Source organism: Sus scrofa, chromosome 2 (genome assembly GCF_054392235.1).
Source record: "Sus scrofa isolate SSC_HxYL_T2T_F1_AM1 chromosome 2, Sscrofa_HxYL_maternal_Yorkshire_Landrace_v2.0, whole genome shotgun sequence".
NCBI lineage: Eukaryota > Metazoa > Chordata > Mammalia > Artiodactyla > Suidae > Sus > Sus scrofa.
In genome coordinates this window covers 153,518,218-153,533,194 of record NC_139384.1, presented here as the reverse complement: position 1 = coordinate 153,533,194, position 14,977 = coordinate 153,518,218, and the positions used below count along the sequence as shown (strand labels likewise).

Here is a 14,977-nt window from a genome sequence, read left to right as displayed (position 1 = left end):
AGCAGAGGAACCATTCCCAGTTAAAATAATACAAGACTCCCCTAAAATACACGACTCCCCTTGATTGAGCAAACAATCAAGTACACCTATGCAGTCTCACAGACACCTAGTTCAAAAAGGAGGTAATGAAAATATTGAGGGAATTAAGAAAGGCTATCAATAGAAATTCAGATTACCATAAAAACAAACTAGAAATTATAGGGAAGGGCCAAGGAAAATTATTAAGTTCATTCCCAAGATGAAACTTGAGCTAAAAAGCAATGAACAGCAGAATGAATAATGCAGAGCAATGAATAAGTGACATGGACGATAGAATAATGGACATCACCCAATCAGGACAGCAGACATAAACCATTTGAAAAGAAAATGAAAGCCATATAAGTGATCTATTCGATAATACAAAGCATGCAAGTATATGCACTATAGGGATTCCAGATGGAGAAGAAAAGGGGGACTGAAATTGTATTTGAGGAAATTATGGCTGGTAACTTCCAAAATCTCAAGAAGGAAACAGATATCCAGATAAAGGAAGCACAGAGGGTCCCAAACAAGACGAACCCAAACAGACCTATGCCAAGACAAATTATAATAAAAATGGCAAAAGTTAAACATAAGGAGAGGAGTCTAAGGACATAAAGAGAAAAATAAGGAGCTGATGTCTCTACAGAGGTACTGCAGGCCAGAAGGGAGTGGGAAGATATATTCAAAATTCTAAAAGAGGAAAAAAATCTGCAACCTAGAATACTCTACCCAACAAGATCATCATTTAGAATAGGAAGAGAAATAAGGAATTCTCTAACAACCAAAAACTAAAAGAATACTAAGCCTACCCTAAAAGGAATGCTGAAAGGTCTCTGTGGGGAGTTCCCATTATGGTACCAACAGAAACCAACCTGACTAGCAACCACGAAGTTTTGGGTTCAATCCCTGGCCTTGCTCAGTGGGTTAAGGATCTGGCATTGCCATAAGCTGTGGTGTAGGTCGCAGATGCAGCTGGGATCCTGGGTTGCTGTGGCTGTGGTGTAGACTGGTGGCTACAGCTCTGATTGGACCCCTAGCCTGGGAAACTCCATATGCCATGGGTGCAGCCCTCAAAAAGACAAAAAAAAAATAAAAAAATAAGCAAGTAAAGGTCTCTTCTAAATAATAGGAAAGGGTAGGAAGATTTAAGATGGAAGATATCAAAATGGAAATTAATCACTTTTATTATTATTATTTGCTTTTTGGGGGGCCTCACCTTGAGGCATATGGAAGTTCCCAGACTAGGGATTGAATCAGAGCTGCAGCTTCTGGCCTATACTGCAGCCCCAGATCTGAGCCACATCTGCTACCTACACCACAGCTCATGGCAATGCCAGATCCTTAACCCACTGATCAAGGCCAGGGATCGAACTTACATCCTCATGGATACTAGTAAGGTTCATTAACCACTGAGCCACTACGGGAACTCCTGGATTCTTTTTTAAAGTAGTGTTTGAAGTTTTGTGACCAACCATCAGTCTAAAGCAAGCAAGTATAGGAAGGGGTTTACATACTTGAAATACAAGGCAACCACAAATCAAAAACAAACAATATATTCACAACAACCAAAAAGATGACACAAACATAAAATAAGAGGAAATCACTCAACCACAAAAAGAAAAAGAAAGAATAGTGGAGAAACATAAAATCAACTAGAAAGCAAGGCTTGGAGTTCCCATTGTGGCTCAGTGGTTAACGAATCCGACTAGGAACCATGAGGTTGCAGGTTTGATCCCTGGCCTTGCTCAGCGGGTTAAGGATCTGGCGTTGCTGTGAGCTGTGTGTAGGTCACAGATGCGGCTTGGATCCCACATTGCTGTGGCTCTGGCATAGGCCGGTAGCTACAGCTCCAATTTGACCCCTAGCCTAGGAACCTCCATATGCCATGGGAGTGGCCCTAGAAAAGGCAAAAAGACAAAAAAAAAAAAAAAAGAAAGAAAAGAAAGCAAGGCTTAAAATGACAATAAATACATCTGTATCAATAATTACCTTAGGTCAATGGACTGAATGCTCCAATCAAGACAGAGTGGCAAAAAGCCCAAGAGCCTACAATATGCTGCATACAAGAGACTCACCTTAGAGTAAAGGACACATAAATTTAAAGTGAGGGGATGGAAAAAGATACTTCATGCAAACAGAAATGACAAGAAAATGAGAGTTCCAAAACTCTTAACAGATAAAATTAACTTAAAACAAAGGCCATAAAGACATACATGCATCTATTATAGGAAAACCAAATACATAAAACAAATACTAACAATCATAAAGGGCAAAATTGATGGGGATGCATTAAGAGTAGGAGATTTTAATACCCCATTCACATCGATAGAAAGGGCTTCTAGACAGAAAAGCAGTAAGGCAACACAGATTCTAAATGATACAATGGATCAGGTAAACGTAATTGATATTTTCAGGACATTACATTCAAAAAACCCAGAATACACATTCTTTTTAAGTGCACATAGAACATTCCCTAAGATTGATTACATAGCAGGGCACAAAACTAATCTCAACAAATTTAAGAGTTTAGAAATTATTTCAAGCATCTTCTCTGACCCAATGGTATAAAATTAGAAAGCAACCATAGAAAAAGAAATGAGAATAAAACCAACTACAAGGAGACTAAACATACTACTAAAATACAATGGAAGGAAATAAAAAAGGAAAGTAAAAAGTACATTGAGACAAATGATAAGGAAAACACAAACATACAAAATCATCTATGGGATGCTGCAAAAGCAGTTCTTAGAGGGAAATTTATAGCAATACAGGCCTTCCTCAAAAAACAAGAAAAATCTCAAGTCAACAACGAACAAAACCTAAAGTCAGCAGAAGGAAGGAAATCATGAAATTCAGAGAAGAAGTAAATAAAACAGAATAAAAAACAACAGAACAAAAACCCAATAAAACCAAAGGCTGGTTCTCTGAAAGGGTAAACAAAATTGACAAACCTCTGGCCAGACTCAGCAAGGAGAAGAGAGAACCCAAATAAACAAAATAAGAAACTAAAAAGGAGAAATCGCAACCAGTAGTGCAGAAATACAAACAAACAAAAAAACCCATGAGAATCCTATGAACAATTATATGCCAACAAATTTGACAACCTAGAAGAAATGGACAACTTTATAGAAACATACAGCCCACCAAAACGGCATCAAGAAGAAATAGATAATTTCATTTCTAGTGATCAGTCTGTTCAAGTTGAGTACATAATTAAAAAAAAAAAAAAGTCCCTACAAACAAAAGTCTAGGACCAAATGTCTTTAGAGGCAAATACTACAAACATAGAAAGAATCCCTCTCAAACTCTTCCAAAAGATTGAAGCAGAGGGAACACTCCCAAAGACATTCTATGAAGCCAACATCACCCTAATACAAAAACCAAAGATACTGGAAAAAATGAAATTATAGGCCAGTGTCTTTGATGAATATAGATGCAAATTTTCTCAACAAAATTTTAGGAAACTAAATCCAACAACACATAAAAAGGATCATACACCACAACCAAGTAGGAGTCATCCCAAGTTCATAAGCATGGTTCAATATACACAAATCAATGTAATACTCCACATTAACAAAAGACAAGTCAAAAACTGGATCATCATCTCAATAGGTGCAGAAAAAGCACTTGACAAAATTCAACATTCTTTCATGATACAATCTCTTACGAAACAGGGTAGAGAGGGAGCATATCTCAACATAATAATAAAAGTCACTTATGACAAACCCACAGCCAATATAATACTCAACAGAGAAAAGGCCAAAGTCTCCTGCTAAAATCTGGTATGAGACAAGGAGGCCCACTCTTAGCATTTTTATTCAACATGGTATTGGAAGTCCTAGCCACAGCAATCAGATAAGAAATAAAAAGTATCCCAATTGGAAGGTTAAAACTATCACTATATGCAGATGACATGATCCTATATATAGAAAACCCTAAGGACTCCCCACAAAAACTACCAGAGCTGAACAATGAATTCAGCAAAGTAATGAGATACAAGATTAACATTCAGAAATTGCTTGCATTTCTGTATACTAACAATGCAATATTAGAGAAGTAGTATTTTGGAGTTCCCATTGTGGCACAATGGAAACAAATCTGACTAGTGACCATGAGGTTGTGGGTTCAATCCCTGCCCTCAGTTGGGGATCCAGGGTTGCCATAGGCTGTGGTGTAGGTCACAGATGCGTCTCAGATCCTGCGTGGCTATGGCTGTGGTGTAGGCCGGTGTCTACAGCTCCGATTTGACCCCTGGCCTGGGAACCTCCATGCACTGCAGGTGTGGGATCGCCCCCCCAAAAAAAAGCAAAAAAAAAAAGGAGTATTTTAAAAATACCTTTTAAAATTGCATCCAAAAAAAAAAAAAAAAACCCTAATAATAAACCTGACCAAGGAAGCGAGAGACTTATATGCTGAGAACTATAAACATTAATAAAGGAAATTAAAAAGGATTCAAAGAAATGGGAAGATACTGTATGCTCCTGGCCTGGAAGAATTAATATTGCTAAAATGGCCATACTACCCAAATAAATCTACAGATTTAATGGAATCTCTATCAAATTACCCATGACATTTTTCACAAAACTAGAATGAATAATCTAAAAACTTACAAGGAGCCATAAAATATACAGAATTGCCAGAGCAATCCTGAGGAGGGAGAAAAACAAAGCAGAAGACATAACTCCCCAGACTTCACACAATACTACAAAGCTACCTTAATCAAAACAGTGTGGTATTGGTACAACAAAATATATATGGATCAATGGATCAGAATAGAGAGCCCATAAAATAACTCACATTACTACAGTCAATTAATCTTCAACAAAGGAGGCAAGAATATAAAATGGGAAGAAGGAGTTCTCATCGTGACGCAGTGGTTAACGAATCCGACTAGGAACCATGAGGTTGTGGGTTCGATCCCTGGCCTTGCTCAGTGGGTTAACGATCCGGCGTTGCTGTGAGATGTGGTGTACGTTGCAGACACAGCTCGGACCTCAAGTTGCTGTGGTCTGGCATAGGCCAGCAGCTACAGCTCTGATTAGACCCCTAGCTGGGGAAACTCCATATGCTACTGGTGAGGCCCTAACATACTAACAGACTTAAAAGGAGAAATTGATGAGAATACAGTAATAGTAGGAGACTTTAACACCCCACGCACATCGATGGACAGATCCTCTAGAAAGAAAATCAGTAAGGCAACAAAGATCCTAAATGACACAATAGAAAAGTTATAGTTAATTGATATTTTCAGGACATTACATCCAAAAAAAAATCAGAATGTACATTCTTTTCAAGTGCACATGGAACATTCTCAAGGACGGACCACATACTGGGGCACAAAACTAACCTCAACAAATTTAAGAGTATAGAAATTATTTCAAATACCTTCTCTGACCACAATGGCCCGAAATGAGAAATCAACCACAGGATAAGAAATGAGAAAAAAATGACTACATGGAGACTAAACAACATACTACTAAAAAAACAATGGGTCAATGAGGAAATCAATAAGGAAATTAAAAAATACCTTGAGACAAATGATAATGAAAACACAACCAAAAAAACTGTCCAGTTATATGCCAAAAAATCTGACAATCTAGAAGAAATGGACAACTTTCTAAAGACATACAGCCCACCAAAACTGAGTCAAGAAGAAACAGATCAATTTAACAGACTCATCATTCGAAATGAAAGTGAATATGGAATAAACCTGACCAAGGAGTTACAAGATTTATATGCTGAGAACTATAAAACATTAATCAAGGAAATTAAAGAGGACTCAAAAGATGTTCCATGCTCCTGGACTGGAAGAGTTAATATTGTAAAAATGGCCATACTACCCAAAGCAATCTACAGATTCAATGCAATCCCTATCAAATTACCTGTGACATTTTTCACAGAACTAGAACAGACAATTCAAAAATTTATATGGAACCATAAAAGATACAGAATTGCCAAAGCAATCCTGATGGGGCAGGGAGCAGGAGGCATGACTCACCCAGACTTCAGACAATATAACACAGCTACAGTAATCAAACCACTGTGGTACTGGTACAAAAACAAACATAGAGACCAATGGAACAGAAGAGAGAACCCAGAAATAAACCCAGACATCTATGGTCAATTAGTCTTTGACAAAGGAGGCAAGAATATAAAATGGGGGAAAGACAGTCTCTTCAGCAAGTGGTTCTGGAAAACTGGACAGCTGTGTATAAATCAATGAAACTAAAACACATCTTCGCACCATGCACAAAAATAAACTCAAAATGGCTTAAAGACTTAAACATAAGACAAGACATCATAAAACTCTTAGAAGAGTACATAGGCAAAACATTCTCTGACATCAACTGTAAAATGTTTTCTTAGGTTAGTCTCCCAAGGCAATAGAAATAAAAACAGAAATTAACCAATGAGAACTAATCAAGCTTATAAGCTTTTGCACAGCAAAGGAACCATACAAAAAAAGACAACCTATGGAATGGGAGAAAATAGTTGCAGACGATGCAAATGACAATGGCTTAACCTCCAAAATATACAAACAACTCATACAACTCAACAGCAAAAAAACAAACAACCCAATTGAAAAATGGACAGAAGACCTGAACAGACAATTCTCCAAAGAAGACATTCTAATGACCAACAGGCACATGAAAAATGCTCAACATCACTGATTATTAGAGAAATGCAAATCAAAAGTACCACGAGGTACCACTTCACTCTGGTCAGAATGGCTATCATTAATAAGTCTACAAATAACAAATACTAGAGAGGGTGTGGAGAAAAAGGAACCCTCATACACTGTTGGTGGGAATGTAAATTGGCACAACCACTATGGAAAAATAGCATCGAGGTAACTCAGAAAACTAAATATAGCACTACCATATGATCCAGCAATCCCACTCCTGGGCATACATTTAGGCAAAACTTTCACTGAAAAAGATACATGCACCCCTATGTTCACTGCAGCACTATTCACAATAACAGACACATGGCAACAACCTTAACGTCCATCAACTGATGAATAGCTTAAGAAGATGTGGTATATATACACAGTGGAATACTACTCAGCCATAAAAAATTACAAAATAATGCCATTTGGAGCAACAGGCATGAAACTAGAGATTTTTGTACTTAGTGAAGTAAGTCAGAAAGAAAGAGTCAAATACCGTATGATATCACTTGTATCTGGAATCTAATAAATTATCCTATCTATGGAAAAGAAACAAACTCGAGGTCATGGAGAACAAAGTTATGGTTGCCAAGGGGGAGGGGAAGGGAGTGGGATGGACCGGGAGTTGGGGATTAGTAGATGCAAATTATTGCATTTGGAGTGGATAAGCAATGAGATCCTGCTGTATAACACAGGGAAGTGTATCTAATCACTTGTGATGGAACATGACGGAAGATAATGTGAGAAAAAGAAGAATGTATATATAACTGGGTCACTTTGCTGTACAGCAGAAGTTGACAGAACATTGTAAATCAACTACAATAAAAAATAAAAATATGCATCCTATACTCACTGCAGCACTATTCACAATAGCCAAGACTCAGAAACAACCTAAATGTCCATCAACAGATGAATGGATTAAGAGGATCTGGTACATATACACAGATCTGGTATGCAGTGGAATACTACTCAGCCCATAAAAAAGAATGAAACAATGCCATATGCAACAACACAGATGCAACTAGAGATTCTCATATTACGTTAAATAAGAGAGAAAACCAAATACCATATGATACCACGTATATGTGGAATCTACAATATGGCACAAATGAAACAGAAACAGACTCACAGACATAGAAAACAGACTTGTGGTTGCCAAATGGGAGTGGGGAAGGAGAGGGATGTCCTGGGAGTTCAGGGTTAGTAGATGCAAACTATTGCATTTAGAAAGGATAAAGAACAAGGTCCTACTGTACAGCACAGGGAACGATATCCAATCTCCTGGGACAGGCCATTATGGGAACGAATATAAAAAAGAATATATATATATAAAAAACTGAGTCACCATGCTGTACAGCAGAAATTGGCGTAACACTGTAACTCAATTATATTTTAATAAGAACACTGTAAAAAGCAAACAAATCAATATTCTTCATAAACATCCATAGAAAACTTTTTATGTAATATTAGCATATTGACTCCAGCAGTAAAGAAAAATAGTAGAATATGATGACCAATTTGGGTATATTCTAAAAATGCAATGTTGAGTAAACATTAAAAAGTCAGTATGTAATTTACCCTATTAACAGAGTAAAACTTAAAATTTATATTATTTTAATAAACACAAAACATTTGACAAAATTTAACACTCAAAAAGGTGAACTCTCAGAAAACTAGAAATAGAGGGAACTTCTTTAATCTAAGTTTATGGAATCTTAATGGTGAAAGACTAAAGGTTTTCCTTCAGAAAAGATCAGAAACAAAGCAAGGATGTCCAGTCCCACAATTTCTATTCATTTTTGCTCTGAATTTTGCCCAATTTTGTTCCAATCAATGCAGTAAGGCAATAAAAGAATAAAAAGTCATGCAGAATGAAAGGAAGAAATAAAACTATCTTCATTTGCAGAAAACACATTTGTATATGTAGAGAATTCTAAACAATCTACAAAAAAGCCTTTTAGAACTAATTAGGCAATGAAATGCTTAGGATAGAAGGTCAATATACAAAAATTAATTCTAACTATATATAGCAATGATCAATTAGAAAATGAAAAATTTCAAGTGCCATTTAGAATAGCAGAAAACATTAAATACTAAGAAATGAATGTATCAAAACATAAGATGATTACACACTGAAAGACACAAAACAGTGCTTAGAGAAATTAAGGAATACTTAAGAGATATACCATGTTCATGGATTGAAAAATTCAACAGTTATTTTTTCCCAAATTGTAGCTATGGGTTCAATGAAACTCTGATCAAAACCCAAAAGTCTTTTTTGTTTTTAAATAAAGTGGCAGGATGATATCAAAATTTACATAAAAATTAAAGAACCTAGAATAGGAAAAACAATTTTGGAAAAGGAAAACAAATCTGGAGAATACTACCCTACTTCAAAACTTAATTACATTGCTACAAATATATATGTATTAGAACCGAGATTCCAGAAAAAGACCCACATATAGACGGTCAAAAGATTTTTTTTTTTAAGGAAGGTGCCAAGGTTACTTAATGGAAAAAGGAAAGACAGTGTTCCTCTACAGATTTTTTCTAATGGACACCTGGATGTCCCTTTGGGAAAGTTTGAATCTTTACCTTTACCTCACCAAACACAAGAATAAACTCAAAAATGAGTTACATACCAAACTGTGTTAAAAGTATAAAAATTCTAGAATATAAAGAAATCATCAGAACTTTGCAACAGGACATAACAAATGCAAATGATAAAAGAAATTGATAAACTGGGCTCAAAGTTACAACTTTGATTATTCAAGACTCCCAATAAAATGAAAAGTCAAGTCTGTCTTTAAGATTAGTCATTAAAACCCACAAAACATGGATGGGACAAAGAACTCACATTCAGAATATATTTTATAAAACCCTTAAAACCTATTTTTAAGCAAATAACTCGGTTAAAGATGAACAAAAGATGTGAACAGACTTCAAGAAGATATAAAAATAGTCAATAAGCACATGAAAAGATGTTAAGTATCTTTGGTCAACAGGAAAACAAAGTCCCAATGATACAGTACTACAAACCTTCTAGAATGGCTAAAATTTAAAGGTCTGGCACTAGGAAGCATTGGTGAGGATGTGGTGCATGTGGAACTCTCATACACTCCCGATGTGAATGTAAAGTGGTATCACCACTTTGGAAAAATAGTTTTGCAGTTTCATATAGTGCTAAATATAGACCTTCTGCACTATATAACCTATCAATTGTGCTTTTAGGTATTTATCCAATAAATAAAAAACATACATATGCCTACAAACAATTTGCACATAAATGTTCCCATCAACTTAATCTAGAGTAAAACCAAACTGGGAACAACACAAATATCCATCAACAGGTAGATGGATACACAAATTGTCATGTATCTATGTAACACAATACTGCTGGGCAATAAACAGGGAACAAGCTACTGATGTGTGCAACAATGTGAACAAATTCCAAAACATATGTTCAGCAAAAGAAGGCAGATACAAGAGTGTACATGTTGTAGGATTCTTTTTAGGTGACGAAGCAGAACTAATCTATAGTGACAGAGAGCAGATCAGTGGTTGCCTGGAGCCAGATATGAGGTATTGATTTTGAAGAGGCATGAAAGAATTTCTGAAGGTTATAGAAATGCTCTATATTTTTATTATAGTGGTGATTACATAGGTGTAAATATTTGTCAAAATTCATTTAGCTGTATGATTTTTATTTTATTTTATTTTTTTTGTCTTTTTGCCATTTTCTTGGGCTGCTCTCGCAGCATATGGAGGTTCCCAGGCTAGGGGTTGAATTGGAGCTGTAGCCACCAGCCTACACCAGAGCCACAGCAACTCGGGATCCGAGCCATGTCTGCAACCTACACCACAGCTCACGGCAACGCCGGATCGTTCGTTACCCCACTGAGCAAGGGCAGGGACCGAACCTGCAACCTCATGGTTCCTAGTCGGGTTCGTTAATGACTGCGCCACGACGGGAACTCCAGATTTTTAAATTTTTTTTGCCACCCCGAGGCTTACAGAACTCCTGGGCCAGGGATCAGATCCGAGCCACAGTGGAGAACTAAGGTGCAGCTGCAGTAACTCTGGATCCTTACCCCACTGACGGAGCTGGGGATTGACTGGCGTCCCAGCGCTCCCAAGATGCTGTAATCCCGTTGCACCACAGCAGGAGCTCAATAGCTGTGTAACTTGTTAAAGTACATTTTATTACATACAAACTACACTGCAATAAAATCTTTTTTTTTTTTTTTTTTAATTTAAAGCAGGAGTTCCCGTTGTGGTGCAGTGGTTAACAAATCCGACTAGGAACCATGAGGTTGCAGGTTCGGTCCCTGGCCTTGCTCAGTGGGTTAACGATCCATCCAGCGTTGCCGTGAGCTGTGGTGTAGGTTGCAGACGCGGCTCGGATCCAGCGTTGCTGTGGCTCTGGTGTAGGCTGGTGGCTACAGCTCCGATTCGACCCCTAGCCTGGGAACCTCCATATGCCGTGGGAGCGGCCCAAGAAATAGCAAAAAGACAAAAATAAATAAATAAATAAAATTTAAAGCAAAGTGCAAGAGTATATACAGTCAGTTCTCACTTTGCGTGGTAGTGTAGGACTATAACAGTGACCATGCAAAAAGCTAAAACTGTGTAAAGTGACCTCAATAAACATTGGGGGACAATTATGATTGTTCCACAACTTTTAACATTTTTAGTTGAAAACATTAACTATCCTATTTCCCTACAAGAGATTCTTTAATATTTATTTAGTACATTGTCATCTAAAACATTAAAACCACTGAGAATTAAAGGCTTTTATTTCTTAAAAACTTGTTAAGAAGGGTTTGAGGAGAGTTTGGCTTCTTCTCATCCTATAACTTACAATACAGAGCAAACATCTTTTCTATCCCTTGGCAAATTGTCATACATCTTTTTATGTCTGGATCAGCTTTCAACACTTTATGTACCCTCTGAGCGTTCAGTGTCCTGAAGTATTTCTGAAAGTTTCTGTAATGTGAACGTTTTGCTGGTGTCAGTGTTCTTCTGGGACATACTTATGCTTTTCGTCACAACCCCTTTCCTCACTCCTGTCATTAGATTCACCTTCACTAAGTTCTTGTGGATCCCTTTCTAGAGACTCTTGAAGGCAGCACTGTCAACATTTCTATGGCCAGCAATTTCTCCTGTAACTTCATTTATGTTCAACTGGAATTTCACTGGCAGCCTTATCACTTTTGCTTTTTGGCCGCATTTATTTTTGTTGGTCACTTCCTTCCATACCTTTATGTAAAATGGGATGGGGGTTAATCACTGGGAGACAAAAACCCATCACAATTACATCCTCTGCTGTTTGTGCACAAACTACCGAGCAGATGCACAGTCAACAGTCACTAAGAGACGGGAAGAAGCCACAGGATTGATCGCTGATCATGGTGCAGTTCCGTTATTTGCAGTCATTTGTGAACCGAAGGGCCAATAGCCGAGTTTGTACTTAATGCCATTACTCAGTTAATGCACCTGGTAACGCAGTATTATTTCAACTGTGGTGAGTGACATTTATGTGTATTTTACAAAGCCAAGAATCACTGTGTACTATGTTTCTTTTCGTACAAGAAAGGAAAAATAAGGAAATATAACTATGCGGTTTTTTGCAAAAAAAGATAATCAGCAAATGATGGAATTGAGCATGTGCAGTGAGCAGCATGAAGGAGACTGAAGACAAAGGGCAGGAGCGACAACTTTCTGAGAGCACATGAAGAGTTTTGAATTCAATTACACGAATGTTTTGTACATTCAAAAGAGTTTTAATCAACACTCATCAATTTAAGGGTGTGGAAAAAATTCTAAAAATGCATACAACAGAAAAAGAAACTTTATTTCAAATGAGTAACATAATTATACTACAAGTGACTTTGAACACTGTATTTTGAGGGACCAAAGCCAGATGTTCTATTTTGAGCTACCCTGTGGAGAGGTCCACATGGCAAGGAGCTGAGGTAGCCCTCTAGCCAAGAGCCAGCCCCCAAATGGGGCCCTCATTCCATCCACACCTAAGGAACTGAATCTCACCGGTAACCAGGGGAGCGAAGAAATGCTTCCTGCCACAGTGAGGCTTTCAGATAAGACAAGCTGACACCCTGATTACAACCTTGGCAGAAATGCCTCACCCGCGCCATAGGGACGTTCCCAGCCCAAGTACTGAAGCCAAGCCACAGCTGTGACCTACGCCACAGCTGAGTCAATGTCACATCCTTAACAAAACATTTACGATAATCAACGTCACTTTAAGCCACTAACTTTTGGTATAATTTGTTACACAGCAATGGGTAATATATTCCTTCCAAAGGCCCAGTATAAATGCAATCATGTGGAAGCAGAAAACAAACCAAAATTACAGACATTTTAAAAAATAAATGGTTTATAGTCTTTTTAAAGTATCAGTGTTATGAAAGACCAAGCAAGGCTGAGGAAAAGTTTCAGATTAAAGTAAACTAAAGCAACATGACAAATCAATGCAATGTGTGAGCCTAGACTTGAAGAAATTACTGTCAAGAATGGGAAAAGTTTGAGTACAGACTAGAGAGAATCACATTGTATGAAGGCCGAGTTTTTGATATGCATTACGGAAGTTCGGTTATACAGAGAAGATCCTTGTTCTTAGAAAAATATACAACGAAGTGCTCAGGAATAAAGAGACATGATGTCGACAACTCCGTCTCAAATGGTTCATAAAAATACTAACAAGGACTTACACACGTAAATATATGCACATGGATGATAAAGACGAAAAGGGAGAGAAATGATCAAGGCAAAGTATTAACAACAGGTGGGTAAACCAAGTCCCTTTGTGGCTCATTGGGTTAAGGATCCGATGTTGCCGCAGCTTTGGCACAGATCACAGATGTGGTGCAGGTTCAGTCCCTGGCCTGGGAACTTCTACATGCCTCAGGTCCGACAAAAACAAAACAAAAAGGGTGGGTAAAGTATATAGAGTTCTTTGTACAATTCTTGCAACCCTTTTGTAAATCTGAAATCATTTCAAAATAGAAAGTTGGAACAAAAACTTGCTGTGAAGACATCTCTAAAAATTACAAACCTATTTTTTTCTTTGACCTAGTAATCTCCTTCTGAACATTTATCTCACGGATATACTGCATATGCACAAAATGACGCAGGTACAAGACTATTCAACACAGTTGTTTGTAATACTCAAAGACTGGAACAAACCAAGTACCAATTTATTCAGCAGGAGACTGATTAGTAGCACAATACAATACTAGGCAGGTGTTAAAAAAAAAAAAAACAACTTTCTTAAAGTTTTTGCTTTGGTGCGGTGGGTTAGGAATCTGACTGCAGCAGTTCAGGTCACCATAGAAGCGTAGGTTAAAGGATCCAGCATTGCCACAGCTGGTAGTCCACAGCTGCAGCTCAGATTCAATTCCTGGCCTGGGAGCTTCCATATGCCTCAGTGTGGCCATAAAAACAGCAAAACAAAGCAGCCTTCCTGTTGATATGAAAATATTTTAAAGGATACACCGTGGAGTGAAGAAAGCAAGATATAGAACAGTCTATAGGACGTTATCGCTAAGAAAAGTGGGGAAATAAAAGCATATATCCATCATTTGCCCATATTTGCATAAAGAAATGCTGAAAGGATACCGAAGAAAGTAATAAAACGATTACCTTTAGGAGGAGGGTTAGGCTACACCCCACAGGCCTGCAAGCTTTGTCCTTGCCCAGCTGCAGTACTGAAGAAAGAGCCCGGAGACCGTGACAGGGAAATCCAGGATTTGTTGGATAGGGGATCTTGCAAGTCAGAAGCAAAAAGTCCTGGAGCATCACCCACCGCAAGCTGCAGGCAGTGGGCAGGACTAGGCAACAACCTTCACAACGCAGAGCAGGAAGTTACCATTTATGGGGGAAATGGCATCAGGTTGGCTCCTTAGTTACCAGGGAAACCAGCAGCTGGGGTCGGGGACAAGCACATAGGTAGTTACTGATTAAGCGCTATGATTAAGAGGATTGGATAGTCCTGTGAGGAGGGTGTAATTGATGCAGGGACAGGTCAAGCACGGGATGTACCGAGATTAGGAGAACAGCCATCCTGAGTGGCCTGACCATACCCTCTAGCCCCACACAGCCCTTCTAAGCTTGGTCTGCCCTCTTCCACGATATCCCTGGGGTCAGGTATGTAGAGTGCCCTGCAACCAAATACCACCCATGTGATACAGACAACAGCAGCTAAGAGTTTAAGAGTAAGATACCTACCATGCTAAAAACAAGCATTCACCAGGCTGGGGGCTCATT

The 14,977-nt window shown here is 38.1% G+C and overlaps 1 protein-coding gene across 15 annotated transcripts in view; it reads right to left on the bottom strand.

Annotated features, from left to right (window-relative positions):
* LOC100736974 (protocadherin gamma-C4) overlaps positions 1-14,977 on the bottom strand; it is a 189,180-nt gene that overhangs the window by 60,227 nt on the left and 113,976 nt on the right. For 5 of the 15 annotated variants that reach the window (XM_085014842.1, XM_085014843.1, XM_085014857.1 and 2 more), the window contains exon 1: positions 14,354-14,557. The exons of the other annotated variants lie outside the window; for them this stretch is intronic. The gene's annotated coding sequence lies outside the window, so the exon portion shown is untranslated. Of the gene's footprint in view, positions 1-14,353; positions 14,558-14,977 lie in introns of those variants that run through there. 15 annotated transcript variants of the gene reach the window in all.